The sequence below is a fragment of the Protopterus annectens genome, chromosome 2.part1, assembly GCF_019279795.1.
Source record: "Protopterus annectens isolate FY-2018-M chromosome 2.part1, PAN1.0, whole genome shotgun sequence".
Taxonomy (NCBI): domain Eukaryota; kingdom Metazoa; phylum Chordata; order Ceratodontiformes; family Protopteridae; genus Protopterus; species Protopterus annectens.
In genome coordinates, this window is record NC_056729.1 from 1476784523 (window position 1) to 1476807022 (window position 22500).

The following is a 22500-nucleotide window of genomic DNA, read 5'->3' on the forward strand; positions in this document are numbered from 1 at the left end:
ACCTAAGGTGGAAAGTAAGGTAATATCAGCTGGAAGAGAGTTCCAGGATCTACTTACAGAGTTTGCAAAGAGAGAGTCACCGACTGTGTTATTAATTTTGCTAGTCTGAATTAGTAGTTTGTTAGAGGATCGAAGCGGTCTAGGATTGTTATAGGGGGTGATCATATTTCTAAGTGCTGAAGTATTGTCCGGATTATAGAGGATTTTATAGGCCATAATCAGTTGGTTATACTGGATTAGGCTGGGTAGTTCAAGCCACCCAAGCTGATTTATATTGATGCAATGATGTGTCCTAAAAGGCAGCCCAGTGGCAAACCTGGCAATGTGGTTGTAGCAAATTAAGAGTTTGTTAAGGACAGTCTTGTTTAAATTCGAGAGTAGAGGGGATGCATACAGAAGGGTTGAAAGAAGGTGAGAGCGAGCTATGGCAATTTTAGCTGGAGGGGTTAGGAAGGCTTTTATTCTGTAAAGTGACCCTAGTTTTTTATTGATGGTTTTGATAGTTTGGTTAACATGTAGGTTGAATTTTAGATTATTGTCTATGATGACACCTAATAGTTTTGTAGAGGGGTTAGGGGAGATTATTGTGCCATCATTTGAATTTATGGTAAAGGTGAAAGCGGTAGACCTACGTGTTGGTGAAAATAACAGCATTTTAGTTTTTTTGGGGATTTAGGATCAGATGATGTTCAGAAAGCCAGTTTTATATTGTATTAAAGGTGGTCTGGGTAGCTGACCATAACTCTACTGGAGATGTGGCTGAGCAAATCAGAGTAGAGTCATCAGCATATTGGATACAGCTGACTTTTGGGATGACAGTATAAAAGTCGTTAATGAAGATGGAGAACAGCAAGGGCCCTAGTATAGAGCCTTGTGGTACAACAAGGGTGTTAGGTAGAAGGTTAGAGAGTTTGTTCTGCCAGAGGACAGCCTGCTGTCAACCATTCAGGTAGGATTGAAACCATTGAAGGGCTCTAGTATCTAGACAGAATGTTTGCAGGGTGTGGATTAAAAGTTGGTGATCAACCATATTGAATGCCTTGGAAAGATCCAAGAAGAGGGCTGAGGATATATAATTATTGTTGCGATTATGGTTTATGGTGTTGGTAAAGGCTAGGAGGGCTGAAGTAGTGCTGTGATGAGGACAGAAGCCATGCTGAGTGCCTGCCATAAGGTGATTCTGGATTAGGTGGTGCATGAGTTGTCTATGAATACATTTTTCCATAATCTTTGCAAGTGGACAGAGTATAGCTATTGGCCTATAACTGGATAATTCAGTAGAGCTGCTTCCTTTGTGAAGTGGGATTACATAGGATATTTTACAGATGGTGGGAATTTTAGCTTCTACTATGGTTCGATTGATTAATATCGAGACGGGGTAAGCAATAGCATCAGCTGATTTTTGTAGGTACTTAGCAGGGAGTTGATCAGCAGAAAGTGTAGTGGGTTTTAACGTTTTGATCAAGGTACAGATAAGTGACGTGGCGACTGGTTGGAAGCTGAATGCGAGTAGGTTTCTAGGGGTGCTACTTTCAGGACCAGGGGAGCTAGGAGGTAGTTGGCTAGCTAGGGCTTGAATTGTCTCAGTAAAGAATCGCTTAAAACTGTCAGAAACATCTTCAGGGGTTTTATCAATAGTAGCAGCAGGGATTGGGGTTGAAGTTTGTCCAGGATGTAGTAGATTATTTAAACCTGCCCAAAACTTCTGAGGGTTATTTTGATTTACTGTCTGTAAATTACAGTAGTATTGTTTTTTGTCTTGTAAAATTGATTTTTTGGTTTTGTTCCCGGATTGCCTGTATTTAATGTGATCATGAGGGTCTTTAGAAGAACGCCATAAAGCCCATGCTTTGCTTCTAAGGGTAATTTTGAGTTTAGACTCTTTAGAAAGCCATGGCACAGTTTTTGCCTTGGTTCTCTTTGAACGAACAGGTGCATGCAAATCAAGGATCTCAAGGAATTTGTTTTTAAAGTATGCTACTGCTTCCTCTAAGGGGAGGTGTTTTAGAATAGACCAATTACATGAGTTTAGTTCTTGCTGGAATTTGGCAGGGTCAAAGTTTTTATTGTTTCTAACCTTTCTGAGTAAGAGTTGTTGGGAATTAATGGTTTTGTGCTTAATTACATATGTGAGAAGGTGATCGCTTAGGCCATCAAGGAGGGTACCAGAGATGTACAGTTGGGGTGACTATTTATGAGTACCCAGTCAAGTATGCTTTCTTTTTGGTTTGGTTTACCTATCCTGATAGGGGTAGATATAATTTGCGTAAATGCATGCAGGTTAATATGGATGGTTGGGGATTCTGAGGAACAGGTGCCCCAGTCTATGTTAAAGTCTCCAAGTAGTAGGGTTTCTTGGGGGTAGTGACATGATAGCCAGTGCAGGATATCTTCAAGTGTAGATATATTGTTACTTGAGGGAATGTACATACCAATTATATTAATCATTTATTTTTATTAAGTTGCAATTTGGTGGCAAGAATCTCTGAGTTAATAATCTGAGGTGGTTGTATTACATCTATGGTGACATTCAACTCAGATTTATAGAGTACAGCTACCCCACCCCCCTTCCTCGAAGCACGATCCAGCCTGTGTATGTTGTACCCAGGTGGTAACACTTCATTGTCTTTAGTGTTAGGTTTTAACCAGGTTTCAGATAAACAGATAATCTCAGGGGAGTGGACATGACAGAAGCCTAAAACTAACTCTGTTCCAGAAATCTCTGAATAAAATGTATATCCTGAATTATGATACTTGCCATCCTAGGTTCATTACGGATAATATACCCTACACACAATTTTTGAAGTGAAGCAGAATATGTAATGAGAAGAATGACTTTAATGAATGTTCAGGGGTTATGTAAAATAGATTTACAAGTATGGTATACAGGATAGACAAGGTTGTGAAAGGCAGAAATTGAGCTACAGAGAGAATTGACTTTATGGAAAGAGAATTAAATTATTTTAATTATTTCATTTCTGCTTAAATATTTGCGTTGCAATTATAGTTACCTGAGTAATAATACTACTTTGTGCTTTTCTGCTCTGTTTCATTTGTTTGCATATTTTAGTTTGTTCTGGGACCATAGTCTTGTATTTTAATTAACAGTTGTGGCAAGACTGTGTATCTACATTTTTACAATTACTTGTAAATGCTGTTTATATTCTAAACCCTGCTGGGCCCATATTCTTGTAGTTTAATTCACAGTTGTAGTAGAACTGTGTACTAGTACTACTATGAGATTTGTGCCTTAGTAATTTATTATTGTATTTTTTTCTATAAACAGTGTTACTGGTAAATGTCTGCATAGTCTGGAATCTTAAACTGAACGAGAAGGTCTACAGTGAGAGAATTGTCTCTGCTCCAGTTTGTGTTTCACTGCTTATATATTCTGCTTATCTTTTACCTGCTTAAAGGTTCATTTTATGTCTGCCCCATCCCTCATTAACACATAAAGCTAAAGTTTCTGAAAGAACTCCAGTATTGCCTTTATTACATTGGACGCCTCTCTAACTAGCCTGCTTGTTGTTCCCAACCCTTACACCTGTTTGCTGTTATTGTTTTATAAAGCTGAGTGTCTAGCTTCCACTCCTGTATTACCCTTTCATTAAGAGTGATGTTTCTGCTAACTACCACAGCAACAGTAACACTTTAAGTACGCACTCAGTGGTGAGAGATCTGGGCACACAGGTTGACAGTAACCTTACCTTTGATCACCATGTCTCCACAGCGGTAAGAAGAGCATTCTGTATTGCTCATCTCATAAGTAAGGGCATTGCCTCCAGAAAAAAAGAGGTTATAACCTCCATGTACTCTTTCCTCATCAGGCCAATAATTGAGTACAACGGCCCTTTTGGTATGTACTGTTCCAAGCACCTACAGCAATTGGAGAGACCACAAAGGTTCCTCACAAGGAAAATTCAAGGTATTCAGTATCTGTCCTATGTGGATCATCTGAAATCACTGTCACTTTGTTCTGTTTCATGCAGACTACTCAGTGGCAATTTCTGCCTTGCATATACAGCAATCTCTGACCCTGCTTTATTGGAATGCTGCATAACTGCAAGCCAAATGGTACACAAGCTATTCGCTCTAAAGAACTTAACCTGGTATGTGACATTAATAGAACCTGCTGGAGGAACAAATTTGTCTCCCAGAGGTTACCACACCTTTGAAACAGACTCCCACTTCATGTCAAACACAGCACCTCATTGGCCCTCTTCAAACGCAATCTGGATGGTTGGATGGGTAACGGTAAATTCACCCTGGGGGTTCCACTAGTGTCCATCTTGGACAGGGGCAATAGGTGCTGGTCATGGAAATAAGGGTAGAACTTGGATTGGCTTGTAAGGACCCTAGGGGCACTAGCCTAGTAATTTCCTATGATCCTATGATAATCTGATTTCCAAAGTCCGTCCCTCACCTCCTTCATTGCTATTGACTATTGTATAAGCTTATTTATGTACTCTTCCCACCTGTTGTTTTCCCTAGGTCCATGCTCTTGAGTGCCCACCAAGGAAACCAGTACTGCTATTGAGTAAACCTCCTTTACTACATATTGTCTCCTGCTCATTTTCCAGGAGCTCAGCAAAGCTTGGAGTCCTGGCTTACATTCCAGAAGTGTTTAACTTGTAGCCAGTGCCATCTAGGCAAAGTTATGTACCTTTGATTGCTAAATCACACATACATTATTTTGAGTGATTACTACTGTTTTCTGCTTTAATGTGTGCATTTCCCTAATTTTTTTGTTAAAAAAATGCTTTTTCTGTCAGTGTTACTGCTGTAAGACTGCATTGAAATTGCCTTCAGCAAGAGATGTCCATTGATAGCATTGCACGTGTGGGTCTCCTCTACTGTGCTTTTATTTATTTATTTTTATTTATTTTACATTTGTTTACCGGGCTAGTCCAACTGAATACATTTCCATTTTCAGCAGAGGCCCGGGGAGAAAAGCTCCACATTGAAGTTAATACAAACAAGTCATTTACATAAAGAAAGTAAATAGTTAGTAAAATACAAACAGAAATAAGGTTCAATCTAGATTATACTAGTTGAAAATATATACTGGGAAGGACACTTACTCTAATTTTATTTACAGTACAAGATAGGGGAGTTATACTTTAGTAAAACATACATGAAGAGTATAATTGATTAAGCAAATATAAACCATACAGAGTTCTATATTAATTCATATCAGAGGCTAATTAACAAGGGTGTTTTAGAGATTGTCTACTCAAGGGGAGTGAGTAGAGAGGTAAGAGAGGGTGGTTAAGAGAAGAGTAATTAGTAGAATCATAAGATTAGTCGGGATTGATGCATGGGCATAGCCAGAGTGTTTTTAGATGTTGTTTGAGCTTTTGTTTAAAGAGGAAGGGTGACGAAGTAGAAGTTAGAGTGGTAGGTAGAAGATTCCAGTATTTACCTATGGTGTTGGAGAACAGTGAGTCGCCTGCTATGTTATTGGACTTAGTTAGCTTCACAAGAAGTTTATCAGAGGAGCGTAATGAATTTAGGTTAGAATAGGGAGAAATAAGGTCAGAAAGTATAGGGGTATTTTTTGGTTGGTAAAATATCCTATGAACAAAGGTAAGTTTGGAGAGTAATAGCGTATTTTTTAGTTCTAGCCAGTTTAGTTGTTGTAGATTCTGACAGTGGTGAGTTCTAAATGGGTTTGCAGTAGCAAATCTAGCAATGCTATTGTATGCATTTGCTAGTTTAGTGAGGTTATTTTTCTTTAGGTTAGTGTATATGGATGAAGCATAAAGAAGAGTGGAAATAAGATGAGAGTGAGCAAGTGTAATTTTGGCCTGTGGAGTTAAAAAGGTTTTAATTCTATATAAGGAGCCGAGTTTTCTATTTACGGTTTTAATAGTGTTATTAATGTGATTATCAAAAGTGAGGTTATTGTCAATTATAATACCTAACAGCTTAGTGGTAGAGTCAGGGGCTATATGTGTGCCATTGTTGGAAGTAATAGAGAAGTCTATGAGGGGGGACTTACTATTAGGCCTGAAGAGCAGGAGTTTGGTTTTATTGGCATTCAAAAGGAGGCAGCGTTTCAAGAACCATGCCTCAACTGTGCTAAATACATTCTGCGTTAAGGTTTTTAGTTCAGAGGAGGTGTTAGCAGAGCATATAAGTGTTGAATCATCTGCATATTGAATACATGTAGCTTGAGGTATTGCTACATGTAAGTCATTTATGAATAATGAGAAGAGGAGAGGTCCTAGGATGGAACCCTGTGGAACTCCAAGAGAGACTGGCAGAAGGGATGAAAGTGTATTATCCCAGAGAACTGCCTGTTGCCTGTTATTAAGGTAGGAAGTGAACCACTGAATAGCTTTGGTATCTAGAGAGAGAGATTCAAGGGTTTTTATGAGCATATTGTGGTTTACCATGTCAAAGGCTTTTGACAGGTCTCTAAAGAGTGCTGATGACAGGATACTATTATTGCGGTTTCTATTGATACACTCGGTAAAAGATAGGAGAGCTGTTGTAGTGCTATGAAATGGCCTAAAGCCATGTTGGCAGTTGGCTAGTAAGTTATATTTACATTAGGAGGACTGCGTTTATTCATCTTGTGGCAGAACATGTCTGCCCAGTCTATCTGAGTTGGGAAGTACTCAGAAGGACTCATAATGTAGTGGTTTTATTGGCCAGAGGGTTCATTAGTTAGTTTTCTGTTTCTTCTGGGCTGCTATAAATTTTGCATATTTGCTTGGATTAGCAGTGCCCTGTACAATAGCAAACAGCTAGAAAGAATGGTCTATAAAACTGTACCCTGTAATGCAGCAATATAGTGCAAACACCTTGTGCACCGACAAGCGTAGAGCAGTTTGTTAGGAGTCAAGTGGCAATACCTACAGATGTAGTAGAATTCAATATTGTGTAAGCATTAAAGTTACAATTTAGTACACTTTAGCATAATCTGTTCCAATAAAGCACCATTATTAATCTGCACCATAAAGCACCTTTAATAGCTTCTAACCCCAATACACAACCTTCTGGTAGCTCAGAAATCAAAGGACTAGACAGTATGGATGTGCAATTTCCTAAATTCTCTGTAGCCAACTTGGTGGATATGGGAATCTTGAGACAATGTAGCAATTATCTAATGTTTTCTAATAACCACTTAATCCTTTAAGAAGCAGACACAGTATGCAAGAGGTATACTTACACAATGACACTGGAGGATAAACTCTCGCATACAAGTGCACATCAAGTTGTTGAAACAAAGCATGCAACACCCACCTCACATAGCACACAACACACACATACACACACACACACACACACACACACACACACACACACACACACACACACACACATAGACTAACATATGCCTGAGGCACTTAAAAGTAATCATCCTAAACAACAAAGGTCACCTAGACCAGCAGTTGTCAGACCTATGCCTCAGCAAACCTAAAGGCAAATAAAACACCTAACACCACACATACTGTCACTCTCAGTGGAGGACCAAACAATAACAAACACACTTCCAAGGATTCTCGTCATAGGGAACCCCAATGTAAGATATGCTGATGCCCCTCTAACTAGGCTGAATAAGGAGAAGACAACTGTTAGTTGCTTATCTGGAGTTTAAATGCACCGAATCGCATGCACACTGTGCTTATCTGGAGTTTAAATGCACCGAATCACATGCACACTGAAGTCATAACGCCACAGGTGCCAGAATGATTTCATCATAGTCTACCTAGGTGTAAATTACCAGAGATGAAACTCTCTGGACTACATGGACAGAAACAATATGGAGCTATCAGACTGTGTGTCTCAGCCTAGTATGAGCCTAGCACTGAGCAGCATATTGCCATCACTGAGGATAATGTCACAGTATGTTCAAAAATGAGTGATTTCTTTGTCTTTCTGGTGTCTTTCTGGTGTCACTCTAAGGGGATCCAGTATTTGTCAGCGTGGGAGGACATGGTTAACAGACCATATTGCTTTGCCCAGGATGGTCTGCACCTCTCTCCTCTAGGCTTACAAATACTAGTTAAAACTTTATCCACTCCAAAGTATCTTTTTTAGGTTATGCCAAATTAACAAACCTACCAACATAACAAAATCAACTCAACTGAACCTCAAGGTGTTACTGCTCAATGCCAGGAGCCTAAATAAAAAACAATCTTCCTCTAAGTTCTCCTCACACTTCAAAATATAGACATGAGTGCAGTTACTGAGACATGGTTGAAAGTGGCAGAGAGTATCCAGGCAGTGTCAGGTTTCAGTGCCTTCCACACTTTTAGATGAGTAGCTGCACAGACATGGGCTAAAGGACGGGGTATCTCAATATACCTCAATAACAAGCATATCTGTAGGGTGGTCAAACAGGATGATGCACTGGAGTTCCTCCATATGCAGATTACCACAGACAAAATTATGTACCATATCCTAGACAGCTATAGGTCACCCTCCATGTCCCAAGAAGCTCACAATGCATATTTTGACCTACTGGAGACACTTACCATCCAACCTAACACCCTACTGATGGAAGACTTTAATTACCCTCTATAGACTGGGAATCCTACAAGGCCTCATATCAACAGGCATAAAGATTCCTGGACTTCATAAATACAAACACCCTTGACCAAATAGTGAATACACCCAATAGAGCCTCCAGCATACTGGATCTTATGCTTGCAAATATGGGAAAATGCTGCCCCCCCCCCATGTCTCGTCCTCCCTGGTAAAGTCTGACCATAAATCTAGCTCCTTTGAAATCAAAATTAACTCCATAATTCCATCAAAAACAGTAACAGTTAGGAACTCTTCCAAGGCAAATTATCTTTTATTAACTGACAGTTGTCAATTTTAACTGTGGAGCTTTTCTCCCCGGGCCTTCGCTGAAAATGGACCTACGTCCAGTCGGACACTCCCGGTCAACAAATATAAATAAATAAATAAATAAATAAATAAATAAATAAATAAAATTCAGTGCCTTTCCAAACCCAGAGAAGGTAACGGCCTATACTGAATTGCTATCAGAAACTGTACAACCATGTCAGTGGCTGCAAAAAGGCTGCTGTACCTACCAGAAGTAAGCCTAAGGCTAGCCCCAGAAACAAACCACCCTGGTGGCATCCCAAGTTAAACAGGATATACAACAAAAAGAAAAAAGTACAGTAAAAATCAGGAAGGGTAATTCCCATAAGGAAGAAACTTTCTTATCAAAGTAAATAGCTAATTAAGAGGGCTAATTACATCAAGAAAAGCTAACTTTGAGATAAAATAGCCTCCTAGGTAAAAGATAAACAATAAGACCTTCCACAGCTATGTTAGAAACCACAATGGCACCACATACATCAATGTGCTGAACTGGTGCTTAATGGTGCTACATTCAACTAGCTTGGTGATATAGCAAACTTGTTGGAGGACAAATTCAGCTCCAACTTTAGCCCCCTCTCACCTTCAACCATCTCCTCAAAAATAACCTTAAACATAACCCCTCCAGCTATAACTAGGGAGCATGTACTGGCTGCACCCACTAAAGCCAAGATCACAGCCTCAATGGGAAAACTACTCGTGTACCAACGCCTTAGCTCAACGTTTTCCGGAATTCATAAACTCCAATGCCCTCGATCAACTTATCCACACCCCCACCAGGGGCAACAATATCCTAGACCTAGTCATTACCAACATGAGTGACTGGTGTTCCACACCTGAAGTCAACTCCTCATTGGTCCGATCCGACCATAAGCTAATCACCTTGATATCCACATCCAGCTCCCCCCCCCCCACCCCATTAAGGAAACCACGATAAGAAATTTCTCCATAGCCAACTTCATGCTTCTTAAGACAGAAGTGGTGAACTTCATGACACCCATGCAGATGGACAATACAGTTACAACTGCTGAATCCTACACAAATGCACTCTATAAGCACTTACACAAGTGCATGGATTGTGCTATCCCAAACAGAACCAAGACACTATCCTCCAAAAAAGTAAGCCAATCTGGTGGTCCCCTGCCATAAACAAACTGTACAACAGAAGGAAGAAACTGTTGCAAAAGAGAGTAAAATCCCATGAGTGGAGGAGCTCTCTGGTCAGCCTTAGTAAGAAGCTGAGATCCCTTATAAGATCCTCCAAAGCTAGCTATGAAAACAAAATCGCCACTAATTCTAAGGACAACCACAAAGTATTCTATAGCTATGTCAAGAATCCTGATGGCAACACCTAGATCTGCTCTGAGTTACAACACAAAGGCATGAAAATTACAGAACCAACTGATATTGCAAACATCCTGGCAGATAGGTTCACTGCTAACTTTACCCCCCCCCTAAAGGGCCCATATCTATACAGGAAGAATGCAGAGTCCCTGTAATCACAACTATGCAGGTAAAAGCTGCACTCTCTAAAGCTAAAAACACAGCATCCATGGGACCAGACAACATCCCAGGCTGCGTTTTACATGAACTTCAGAACTAACTGGCTCCCCACTTAAGCACCATGTTCAATAATAGCCTCGCATCAGGATTTGTACCCACTGAATGGTGCACAGCAACAGTTATCCCACTCCACAAAGGGGGAGCCACCACTGATCCCGGGAACTATCGACCTATTAGCCTGACAAGCCTGGTCTGCAACGCTATGGTACGTATCATCATGGAACTCATAAACAAAGACAATGGGTAACCTCCAAACTCTGGATCCCACCCAGTTCAGGTTTGTGAAAGGCAGATCATGTCTCCTGAACCTGATCGACTTCTTTGAGGCAGTCACCAAAGCCGTAGATGAGGGTAAGGTGGTTCACACAGCCTATCTTGACCTCGCCAAGGCTTTCAACACCATCCCCCATTCTGGAATTATAGCTAAACTCACTAAACTAGGTATAAATCCCTACATCACAAGATGGGCTGCCAACTGGCTCACTGACAGAACTCACACTGAAAAAGTTGTAGACTCCAAATGTGACCTCAAAGCAGTGACAAGTGGAGTACCACAGGGTTCTGTCCTGGGACCTCTCCTGTTTGGTATCTACTTCTCTGAAGTACAGTCTAACACAGAAGGCCTCTGGCTAATGAAGTTTGCAGATGACTGCAAACTAGGAGCCATAGTCAAGTCCCCAAATGATGTGGACATCCTGCAGAAGGGCCTCGCTGAGACAGATGCCTGGTGTCAGAGCCATGGCCTCAAACTCAGTGCCAAAAAATGCAGTGTCATCCCTTTAGTAAACACTCTGTACCCATGAACTACCACATAGGCAGCAATCCACTTAACACCGAATGTGTGATAAGAGACCTTGGGACCCAAGTGGACAGTAGTCTCTCCTTTGATAGTCACATCGCCACAGTAGTCAGGAAATCCTTCTATGTGGCACACTTCATCACAAAAGGTTTCTCATCCAGGTAAAAAGAGGTCATTGTTCCCCTCTACTCCTCACTCATTAGACCCATTATAGAGTACAAAGCCCCTTTTGGAATGTACCTCACAAGACATATGCAGCAGCTGGAAATGCCACAGAAGTACCTCACAAAGAGGATTACTGGCCTCAAACAAATGCCCTACACTGACCACCTCAAAAAACTCCAGCTTTACTCCATAGCATATCGCCTACTCCGAGGTGATCTCTGCCTAACATATAAAGCTATGTCAAACCCAGAGTTGTTGGACATGCTACACCTAAAGAAATCACAATCCCTCCGAGCTACATGCTCTAAGGACCTAAACCTTGTCACCACAATAAACAGGAGATGCTGGAGGGATAGATTCCTGTCCCAGAGACTTCCCATACTCTGGAACAGGCTACCCATCTATGTCAAGCAAAGTTCTTCATTAGCACTCTTCAAGAAAAATCTTGATGAGTGGATGGAAAATAGGAAATACACCCCGGGGATCACTTCTGTGTCTCTGTTCGACAGTGGCACAGGAAAATAACTTTCTTGGGTGGCGTAAGCCAGGGAACCTTGTTGGCTAGCCTTACGTAGGCCCTTGGGCCGATAGCCTAGTACCTACCTATGAACCTATGAACCAATAACATCCGAGGTTGCCTCCTGAATAGTCTAAAATATGACTTATCAGGACCCCTGGAGTCATTATTTAACTATATAAAACATGCTTTGTGCCATGTGAATGGAGGACTGCAATTGTCATCCTCCTTCATAAGGGAGGATCTTCAACAGATCCTGGAAACTACAGACCCTCTAGTCTGACTAGCCTTATTTGCAAAGCCATGGAAAGAATTATCGTGGAAATTAACAGCAAGGACAGAGGACACCTCCAGACATTGGAACCATCCCAGTGTGGCTTTGTCAAAGGATAGTCATGCTTACTGAATCTTGTGGACTTCTTTGAAAAGATCACTAAAGCAATGGATGAGGGAAAAACTGAGTATACTGCCTACCTAGATATGGCTAAAGCATTTGATATAATACTCCACTTGGCATTTTCAACAAAACTTACTGAACTAGATATAAACCCATTTATAATATGCTGGATAGTTAGCTGGTTCACTGATAGGACCCATGAGGTTAGGATCTGTAAGGCCACCTCCACAAAATGGTTGGTCACCAGTGGAGTCCCCAGGGCTCTGTACTGGGCCCACTCCTCTTTGGCATCTGCTTCTCGGATGTCAAAGCCAATGTCAAAGGTAGATGACTGCAAACTGGCAGCAGTCATTGAATCCTCCTAAGATGAGAACATCCATTGGGAAGGTCTAATATTGAGAAACGCTTGGTGCCAAAGCCATAGCTTAAAACTTAATACTACCAATAAATGCATTATAGTACCTTTCAGGAAGTCTACCACCCCGGGTAACTACATCATCAATAAAACACTCTTAAAAGTTGATTCTGTGAACTCATGTAGATAGTAACCTAGCCTTTGACCAACATGTGTCCAAGGTAGTAAGAAAATCCTTCTAAGCAAGGACATGGCATCTAGGTCCAGGTCATCATATCACTGTACTTAGCCCCCATCAGATCCATTATAGAATATAATACACCCTTCAGTATGTACGTGACTAGACACATGCAGCAACTGGAATGTCCACAAAGGTTCCTTACAAAAAGAATACAGGGAATAAATACAATAGCCTACACAGTTCATCTCAAAACCTGTCTCTTTTCTTGATATCATACAGATGTCTGAGAGGTGATCTTTCGCTGGCATACAAGCATTTCTGAACCCAGTTTTGGTGAACCTTTTGCATATCTGCAAAATAAATAGCATCAGAATTTCTAGATTAAAATACCTTAATTTTTCTTGCAACATAAATAAGACATGTACCCCTTTCCTACTCATGGACAGGTAATCTCAGTGATTCTTCACAATACTTAGAATCACCTATGCAGGCTGTCTCCACAGCTATGCTGAAATGTGAATGATAGGTTTCTCAGAGAATTCCCATTCTCTGGAAGAGGCTCCCCATCCATGTGAAGCAGTGTTCCTCGCTATCCCTATTTAAGCGCAACTTGGACCAGTGGATGGGTAATCGGAAATTCACCCCTGGTCTGGCTCCTATGTCTCTGATGGACAAAGGCAGTCAGTAAATCAGCACCTATATAAATCAAATGTGTGAGTCACGTTTGGGGTGCATGTCTAGGCTTATAAGGGCCCTAGGTTGTTAGGCTACTATCAGCCTATGAACCTATGAGATTATCCACACAGCCCTTTCATAATAATTAATCTACAGATTCCCGTAGATTTTTACAACATATAACATTAACATTATAACATTATTATAACAGTAACAGTTTTAAGATCTGGGAAATGGTTAATAAATTATGGCCTGTTTTAAAGGTTGATAATATATTGGCACCTTGCATTTCAGAAAGTTGCAGGTTCAGCTATAGGACCAATCGTACTTTAGGACAAAATATATTAGAGTATAAAAAAGGCATTACTTCCCAGAAGGAACTAAATTTGAGTGGCAGTAATTTATTGAGTTGCGTTCAATGTGGCTCATGTTCTATATATCCACGTTATCAGAATTAAGTTTTTTACTTCTGTGGACACATATAAAACCTGTGATATCAACACTTTTGCCTGCAAGAGTGATTTTATAATATATTTATTGAATTGTATATGTGACACATTTTACATCGGCCAGACTACGTCCTTTTTTTCGCCAAAGAATTTTACTATGTATGAGTTGATGTTAATTGTAAGAGAATGTGAATTCCTTTATTTAAATATACTCTTGAACATCATAAGGCAACTTTCACCTTTATTACCTTGAACAGGGTCCCTTTACACATAAGTAGTTTGTATACTAATAAATCATTTCTTAGAAAAGAAAAAACATAGATTCTTAATCTAGGGGTTTTGTACAAGTCAGAGTTTAATAAATTGTTTTGATTTTTAAGCATATGTTGTGTGTATTTGATTTATATTGCATGCTAAGTTACAGAATATGGGAAGGCATAAAATATGAAATTTCTGAAATGAGGGATAGCCCTGAAGAGGCTTGTTTATGAGCAAAACCTTATTTGTTACATGTTTTTCCACTTGGGGCTTTATTCTGTATTAAAAACTTTTTATTGGATTTCCTCAGTGGCCTTGGTGCTGTACATTTGTGTTTCCTACATGCTTCAGTGTTGATCAGTGGTTTCACACACACACACACACACACACACACACACACACACACACACACACACACACACACACACACTGAAAACTGACTGTATACCAGCCCTCTTATGCAGTTAAACATAAATAAAAAGTACTGTTATACCTCAATGATCACTAAAGTTTGCCTTGCAATTCCTTTATAGCTAATGGAAATAGGTTTATATAGCTACTTTATCATTCTTACTTTCTCATGCAAAATGTCTTCAATGTTTCTATTTTTGCAAATTGCATTATTCTTTTGCTTGACTATTTCAGTATTGTAATTATTTGCTTACATTCTGTTATAAATTGCAATGGCTGTACTATGGATTACAACTACCTTGATTAACAGACTAAGTAAATAAATGTATCAGTGTGTATATGCATGTATGCATAAATACAGATGTACACACACGCATGTGTGTGTGTGTGTGTGTGTGTGTGTGTGTGTGTGTGTGTGTGTGTGTGTGTGTATGGCTGTTATTCACATTGTTGAACTGGCTTCTTGTCGATGGAGTGAATTACTGTGAAGTGCAATTGATTGTTCCATTTATCAAAATGTTATGATTTTGGATGATCAGAAGAACATTGAGTGCCTGTGAGTAAGGTAAATGTGGGTTTCAGAAACTAATGCCCAAACTTTCAGATATTCTAAATGTTTTAGCATTAGCAGGTGGGAGTGTTTCTGTGAGAATAAGCAGGTTATGGTTAAAGTAAAGGTTAAGTAACAGGATAGATTTAGTGTACTGCATGCATGTGTATCTAATATGTCTTGTACATGCCAGTGTTATGTAAAGTTTTTTTCTATGATAAGGTGCAGGGTTAAGCTAGTAGCAGAGCAATTTTAAGGTTAGCAGTCATAATAAGATGGTGCAGGAAGAAGTGAATATTTTTAACAGGTTTATTCATGTACCAACCTATGAACCTATAAAATATATGCAATACAATGGGAAAAAAATCAGTCCGAGAAAGACAGACAATTTTTCTTTTTGCAGTGGCAGTTTTTGAGCACAATATATTCATTTTCATTCCTGATTTTCTTTCTTTCTGTTTTATTTCCAATGAAATAGATTTAAAAGGATCATGACAAATACAGACTTTCACAAAAGGAATAAACTGACATATGTTTTATTCGTCATAACAAAATTTCAGAGTCTCAAAATGATACCTACATGCAAAGGAGTCCAACAACCTGAATCTTTATTAACGTTTACTGTTTGTCCATCCAGCCCCATAAAACAAAGATTGTTACGCCTATGGCATTTAAACATACCTAAGAATCTTAGCCTTGGATTCATAAGGGGCTTCCATGCCAGGGATAAACCATTACACAGTCAGTTTTCTACTGGCAGTAGTCCTTTCCTACTCATGGACAGGTTGTCTTCATGATTCTTCACAGTTTGTAGAATCACCACTGTGGGCTGCCTCCACAGCTATGCTGAACTGCTAATGTTACAGTCTGGGGGAGTAGCCTACGCTAATTAGCCATGTAGGTCCACCTCCAGGAATGCCTTATTTAAGGAACTTACACAGTTGAGTAAGTACCCGTGGTGGTGGTGTTGCAGTAGCGTTGTCGCCTCACAGTAAGACGCTGTCCGGTTCGACTCTCAGCTAGAGCGTCTTCTGCGTGGAGACATGCGTGAATGGGCGTACCTTCTTTGAAGGTTGTGTGTCAGGCCTGGCAAGCCGGTACGTAAAAATCAACTGACAATCATTAGCGGACCGGAGTTCCGCTGTGGCGACCCCTAACTGGGAAAAGCCGAAAGAAACAAACACAGTTGAGTAAGTCAGAGAATCACCCAACTGTTTAAATTAGCATGTCTGGCTGTGTAAATGAACATGGCCAAAATGTTGCATTCCCCACTATAGTCAATAAAAGAGTCTGTGTAAAAGGTAAGATTGGGTAAGTGTCTATGAAGAGGTACTGGTGATGGATGTGTGTGTGTGTGTGTTTGTGTGTCTTTGTCTTTGATGTGTGTGTAAGGTTGTAAAACAAAAGAAAAAAGAAGTCATAGCCAAGATCAGGAAGTGTCCGCCTAGCATGTTAAAATACTCATCAAAATAAACAAACATTTAAGAAATAAAGCTAGCCTACCAGGCAAAAGACAGCCACAAGGCTTTCTTCAGCTGTATCTGAAACCTAAAAGGCAGTACACAGCAGTGGGTAGAACTGATTGTAAGTGTTGGCAGGGGTACAGAAAGCAAATTCCATTTTGTACTCACAAGCTCTTAGTAGGATCCCCCCCCCCCCCTTGGAATCCTGTCATTTAAATATGGACACCTCTCAAAATGCTGTCCCCAATCACTTAATTAATGTAAGTAACAATTTCAGCTGATCCTCCTAAAACTATTAAAAATATTGTTTTTAGATTAGCAATATTGCACTGTACCTGTTGTTAAAGGCATTAATTTAGATAGTCAGAGAAATAATAAGACCTGAAAAAGGCCATGTTGATGTGATGCTCAGAAAAAATATACTCAGTAGAGTACAATGAGTATGCCTGGCTACACTCTTGAATTTTGGCACCTACACCGAGCCAGAAAATAGTTAATTTACAGCTGAAAAATTCAGCTCTAATTCCCCCCCCCACTCTGACCACCCACCAAGAAATACCATCAAACAATTTCTCCAACTGTCACTAGAAAATTGGTCCTAAATATGCTCTTTAAGGCCAAAAACACTCCATTAATGCACCCTGAGAACATCCCAGCATGGCTTCTAAATAGCCTGAAACATGAGCTATCAGAACCACTGAAGTCACTGTTTAACCATAGTCTCTGGACAGGCTTTATACCACATAAATGGAAAATTGCAAAGGTCATCCCTCTGCCCAAGGGTTGGGATCAACTGACCTGAGGAACTACAGACCCATAAGTCTGACTAGTCTCATATGCAAAGCCATGGGAAAAAAGTTATCATGGAAATGATTTATAAGGACATAGAAAACCTTCAAACACCGGATTAATCCCAGCTTAGATTTGTAAAGGGCAGATCATGCCTACTCAACCTAGTGGATTTGAAAAGGTCATCAAGGTAATGGATGAGGGCAAAATCGTGCATACTGCCTTCCTTGACCTGGCTAAGAAATTGTATAGAATATCCGACTCAAGCATTGTAAACAAACTCATGGATATTGGCATAATCCCATATGTTACACATTGCATAGCCAGCTGGCTTTCAGAGAGAAGCAAGTAAGTTATGATAGGAGAGACCACCTCCACAAAGTGATCATTCACTCGTGGTTTTCCTCAGGGCTCCGTGCAGGCTCTGCTCCTTTTTGACATCTACTTTCTAGAAGTCAAGGCAAATCTCAAGGGCCCCTGACTGACCAAGTTTGCAGATGTTTGTAAACAAGGAACAGTCATAGAATTCCCCCCAAAACACTAACATCCTACAGGAAGGACTAAAACAGACAAATTAGTTGTGCCAAAGCCATGATTTAAAACTCATTGCCATGAAATTTATAATAGTACCCTTTGAGAAATTAGCCACCATAGGAAATTACAGCACTGATAGCACAGTAGATCACAATCACTATTATGGATACAAAGGGAAAGTGGATGACCCTTGGCAATGGATACAAAATATGAATTTGGAAGGTGGAGGAGGCTGGTGCCTTTAAACGCTGAGCTTCAAAAGTTTATTTGGAAGATAAGGGGAGGGTAACTCCAGACTATAAGCAATGAGTGTGACTTCAGGAGGCAGAAAAGAAAGAGTATGGAGCATGATCACCAACACAAATTCAGAAGGGCGTTTATATTACCCTATTGTACGATTTAAATAGCGAGCACTATTTCATTGCACCTAAAATATCTAAAATACAAAATATCGAACATACAGAACAGCAATTTTTTTCCCAGGGAAAAAATTTGTTGTTCTGAACCACAAACACACAACACAAGCACACCAAAATAAATAAATCACACATATACACTTAACAAAACATAATTCTAACCCTACACTACTACCTATCCACTCACCTTACCCGCTCCCTAACCCTAAAGCCCCTAACTACTGCACACTCACCTTACCCGCTCCCTAACCCTAATGTCCCTAACTATCGGACATTCACCTTACTCTGATCCATTTCCACACTTACATTAACCCGGTCCGTAACCTCCTTTCACATACTTGCCTTACCCCGGTCCGTAACCTTCCCACCACAGTATAGTAAATAGCGAAGCCATGGAACGGACAACCGAAATCTTATCCCAGGTAAGATTTCGAAGTTCTGTGTCTTCGCTATTTTGAGTTTTTGACAAAATCGGGTTGATATTATAGCATTCAAAGTTTAAAAACTTTGATACTATAATTAGACCCTCAGAGGGTAGAAATGATATCCCTAAGAAATGAAGGGAAAAAACTCAGAATATTTATCTTATGGGTGTTCATGAAGTCTTGGTTGAAGTTATTTCTTTGTAACTACTTTGTAATATAGGCACCTAGTCTGGCGATCCATTTTTATTATTATGCAATGCAAACATTTTGTAATATGTACTGTTTATTTTACTGTGTTGTAAATTCTATGTGATACTACGCTTTGTTAATGTGCATTGTCTACACATTTCAACTTATATTTTTCATGCTTTGTTGAATGTACTGTCTACATTGTGTTACTGTTTATGTTGTTTGTTTGAGCTGTTCACAGAGCTGGGGTCATAGAAGAAAAGGCTCTAAAGACCAGCCCACTTACTTGGTTAATAAATGTTTAACTACTTAAATAAAGTCTGAGAATTCATGTTGCCATTTTGATTTCCTCCCTAGGGTCTCTTTTTGAGACAATCTTGGGAATTCAGAAAGAACCCAAGCTCTCACAATACGGACTGCAAGAAACAGGTCCTATTTCTTCAATGTGTAGATTTGCAATTCAGAGACGTATTAGCCACAATGAGGCAAGATCTCATTACTGGCTAATTTGCATGTCTCTGAATCACCATTAAGTACCTTGAGTGCTGATCAGCACTTTCTGCAGTAGTTGATACTGGTGGCTAATGCATTGTGCTAATACAGGCACTCCCATTCACTTTTCCACACACTTATACACAGTAAAATACACAGACACACACACACACACACACACACACACACACACACACACACACACACACACACGCACACCATAGCTGTTCATGTGTTGTCAGACTATCCCCAATGTCTCCTTTTTCCTGCATTGGTGAATCACAGATGATTACAGTCAGTCAGTAATGACAGACTTTACAATTTCAGGTCTTCTAATGTGCAGAAACTGCATTGCAATGCTAGACCGGTTACTCAGTTAAGTTTATAAGTGTCTTGGACAAACAAATGTTTAAAGTAAACCTTGGACTCAAAATATTTAAATGTTATCAAGTTACAGTCATTTAATCAAAGTGCTAAGAATAATTTTGGCTGTAAAACCTAATTAATATTACATGACAAACTTATTTTACTTGGTTCTAGACTTCTCACGTTGAGTCATCAACTTTTGTCAATGGAGTTTAATTTGGCAGGTTCTACTTTGTATTATCAACTTACTGATATCCATCCTACGAGACACGCTCTTCCACCATCGATTATCTCAATAGCAAAGGGGACAGAGCATACTTTAATTAATTTTTTTAGAGGGGCTGCACCCTCTAATATGGGGGTTTTCCTTCTAGTCCCTGATCTGTACATATACTACCTCTTAAATTGCATCAGCTCAGGAAAAAAAGGGAAATATAGTGTTTTTTTTTCTTCTGAGTTGAGCAGCTCCACATGTAATATATTTAGATATCGGGATAAGGGCAAATCCTCAGTATAGTGGCTGTGCAGAAGAATAAATCTCTCCCCTTCTCTTCCCCAAAATAAACATTTGAAATAATTTTAAATATCAGAAAATAAATGGCATTACTTATATCAGGTATGTCCAATTATTGAACATCACATTATTCTTCAATATCAATATCAGAAGTTCGCAGATGACTGCAAACTAGGAGCCATAATCAAAACTCCTAACGATGTGGACATCCTACAAAAGGGCCTCACTGAGACAGATGTCTGGTGTCAAAGCCATGGCCTCAAGCTCAATGCCAAAAAGTGCATTGTCATCCCCTTTGGTAAAAACTCTATACCCATGAACTACAACATAGGCGGTAGTATACTTAACACTGAAAGTGTGATAAGAGACCTTGGGACACAGGTGGACAGTAGTCTCTCCTTTGATAATCACATCGCCACAGTAGTCAGGAAATCCTTCTACGTGGCACACCTCATCACAAAAGGTTTCTCATCCAGAAAAAAAGAGGTCGTTGTTCCCCTCTACTCATCACTCATTAGACCCATTATAGAGTACAATGCCCCTTTTGGTATGTACCTCACAAGACATTTACAACAACTGGAAAGGCCGCAGAAATACCTCACAAAGAGGATTACCAGCCTCAAAGAGATGCCCTACACATACCGTCTTAAAAAACTCCAGCTTTACTCCATCGCATATCGCCTACTCAGAGGTGATCTCTGCCTAACATACAAAGCTATGTCAAACCCAGAGCTGTTTGACATGCTCCACTTAAAGAAATTCCAATCCCTCCAAGCTACATGCTCTAGGGACCTAAACCTTGTCACCACATTAAACAGAACATGCCGGAGGGATAGATTCCTGTCCCAGAGACTTCCCATACTCTGGAATAAACTACCTATCTATATCAAACAAAGCTCCTCATTAGCACTCTTCAAGAAAAATCTTGATGATTGGATGGGAAATAGGAAATTCACCCCGGGGATCACCTCTGTGGCTCTGCTCGACAGTGGCACAGGAAAATAATTTTCTTGGGTGGCAAAAGCCAGGGTACCTTTTTGGCTGGGCTTGTATAGGCCCCAGGGCCGATAGCCTAGTACCTACCTATGAACCTATGAACATCCATTTGGTAAACATCACATAATTCATGTGCATTTTTCAGTGCTGTACTACAGAGCTACTTTTCAGCTCTGGAGTCTTTCCTTTTGTATTTTGTTTCACCTTCTTGTGTTGACTTACACAAATGCAGTCATCACATTGCTGGATCAACAGGTAGCAATCAGGGTGCTCATGAATAGGGTCCAACAGTGCCCTCCTCAGAAATTATGTTTGTAATAAGAGGGCTACTCTGGTCCTCAGCCCTGCTGAATGTTATGCAGTACATCCAGCTAACTTTCAATGATTAGTCTGGAGCAGCACAGTGGCACAGCTGATGGTGTTGTTACCTCACAGCAAAATATTCCCTGGTTTGATTCTTGGCTGGGATGCATTTGTGCAGAGTGTACATGTCCTTTCTGTGTTTGCATGGGTTTCCACCAGGTGCTCTCATTTCCTCCCACATTCCAAAGACACGCAGTAGGTGGACTGGGCACTTTACATTGGCCATAGGTGTGATTTTTCCGGGGATCACGTCAGTCTCCCTGCTTGACGGGAGTCCAGGAAAGTAAATACTGTGGGAAGAAATAACCAAAATTGTTATGGCTAGGCTTGTGGGTGGCCACGGTGGTGCAGCGGTTAGCATTGCCGCCTCACAGCAAGAGGTTCTCCGGTTCGATTCTCGGCTGGGGTGCCTTCTGTGCAGAGTCTGCATGTCCTCCCTGTGGACGCGTGGGTTTCTTCTGGGTGCTCCGGTTTCCTCTCACATCCCAAAGACATGCTGTAGGTGGATTGGACACTTTAAAATTGGCCCTAGGCATGAGTGTGTGCATGTGTGTGCCTTCTGTGGAAGGTTGGGCGCTGGGCTGGCAACTCAACACCGTAAAACCCCACTGCCAATCATGAGCAGACAGGTGATCCACTGTGGCGACCCCTAACTGGGAAAAGCCGAAAGAAGAAGAAGTTATGGCTAGGCTTGTATAGGCCCTAGAGCCAATAGCCTAGTACCAACCTATGAACCTAGTGACACTGTTGTGTAGAGGGCAGTTTATGCAAACTTCATTGTGGTCTTCT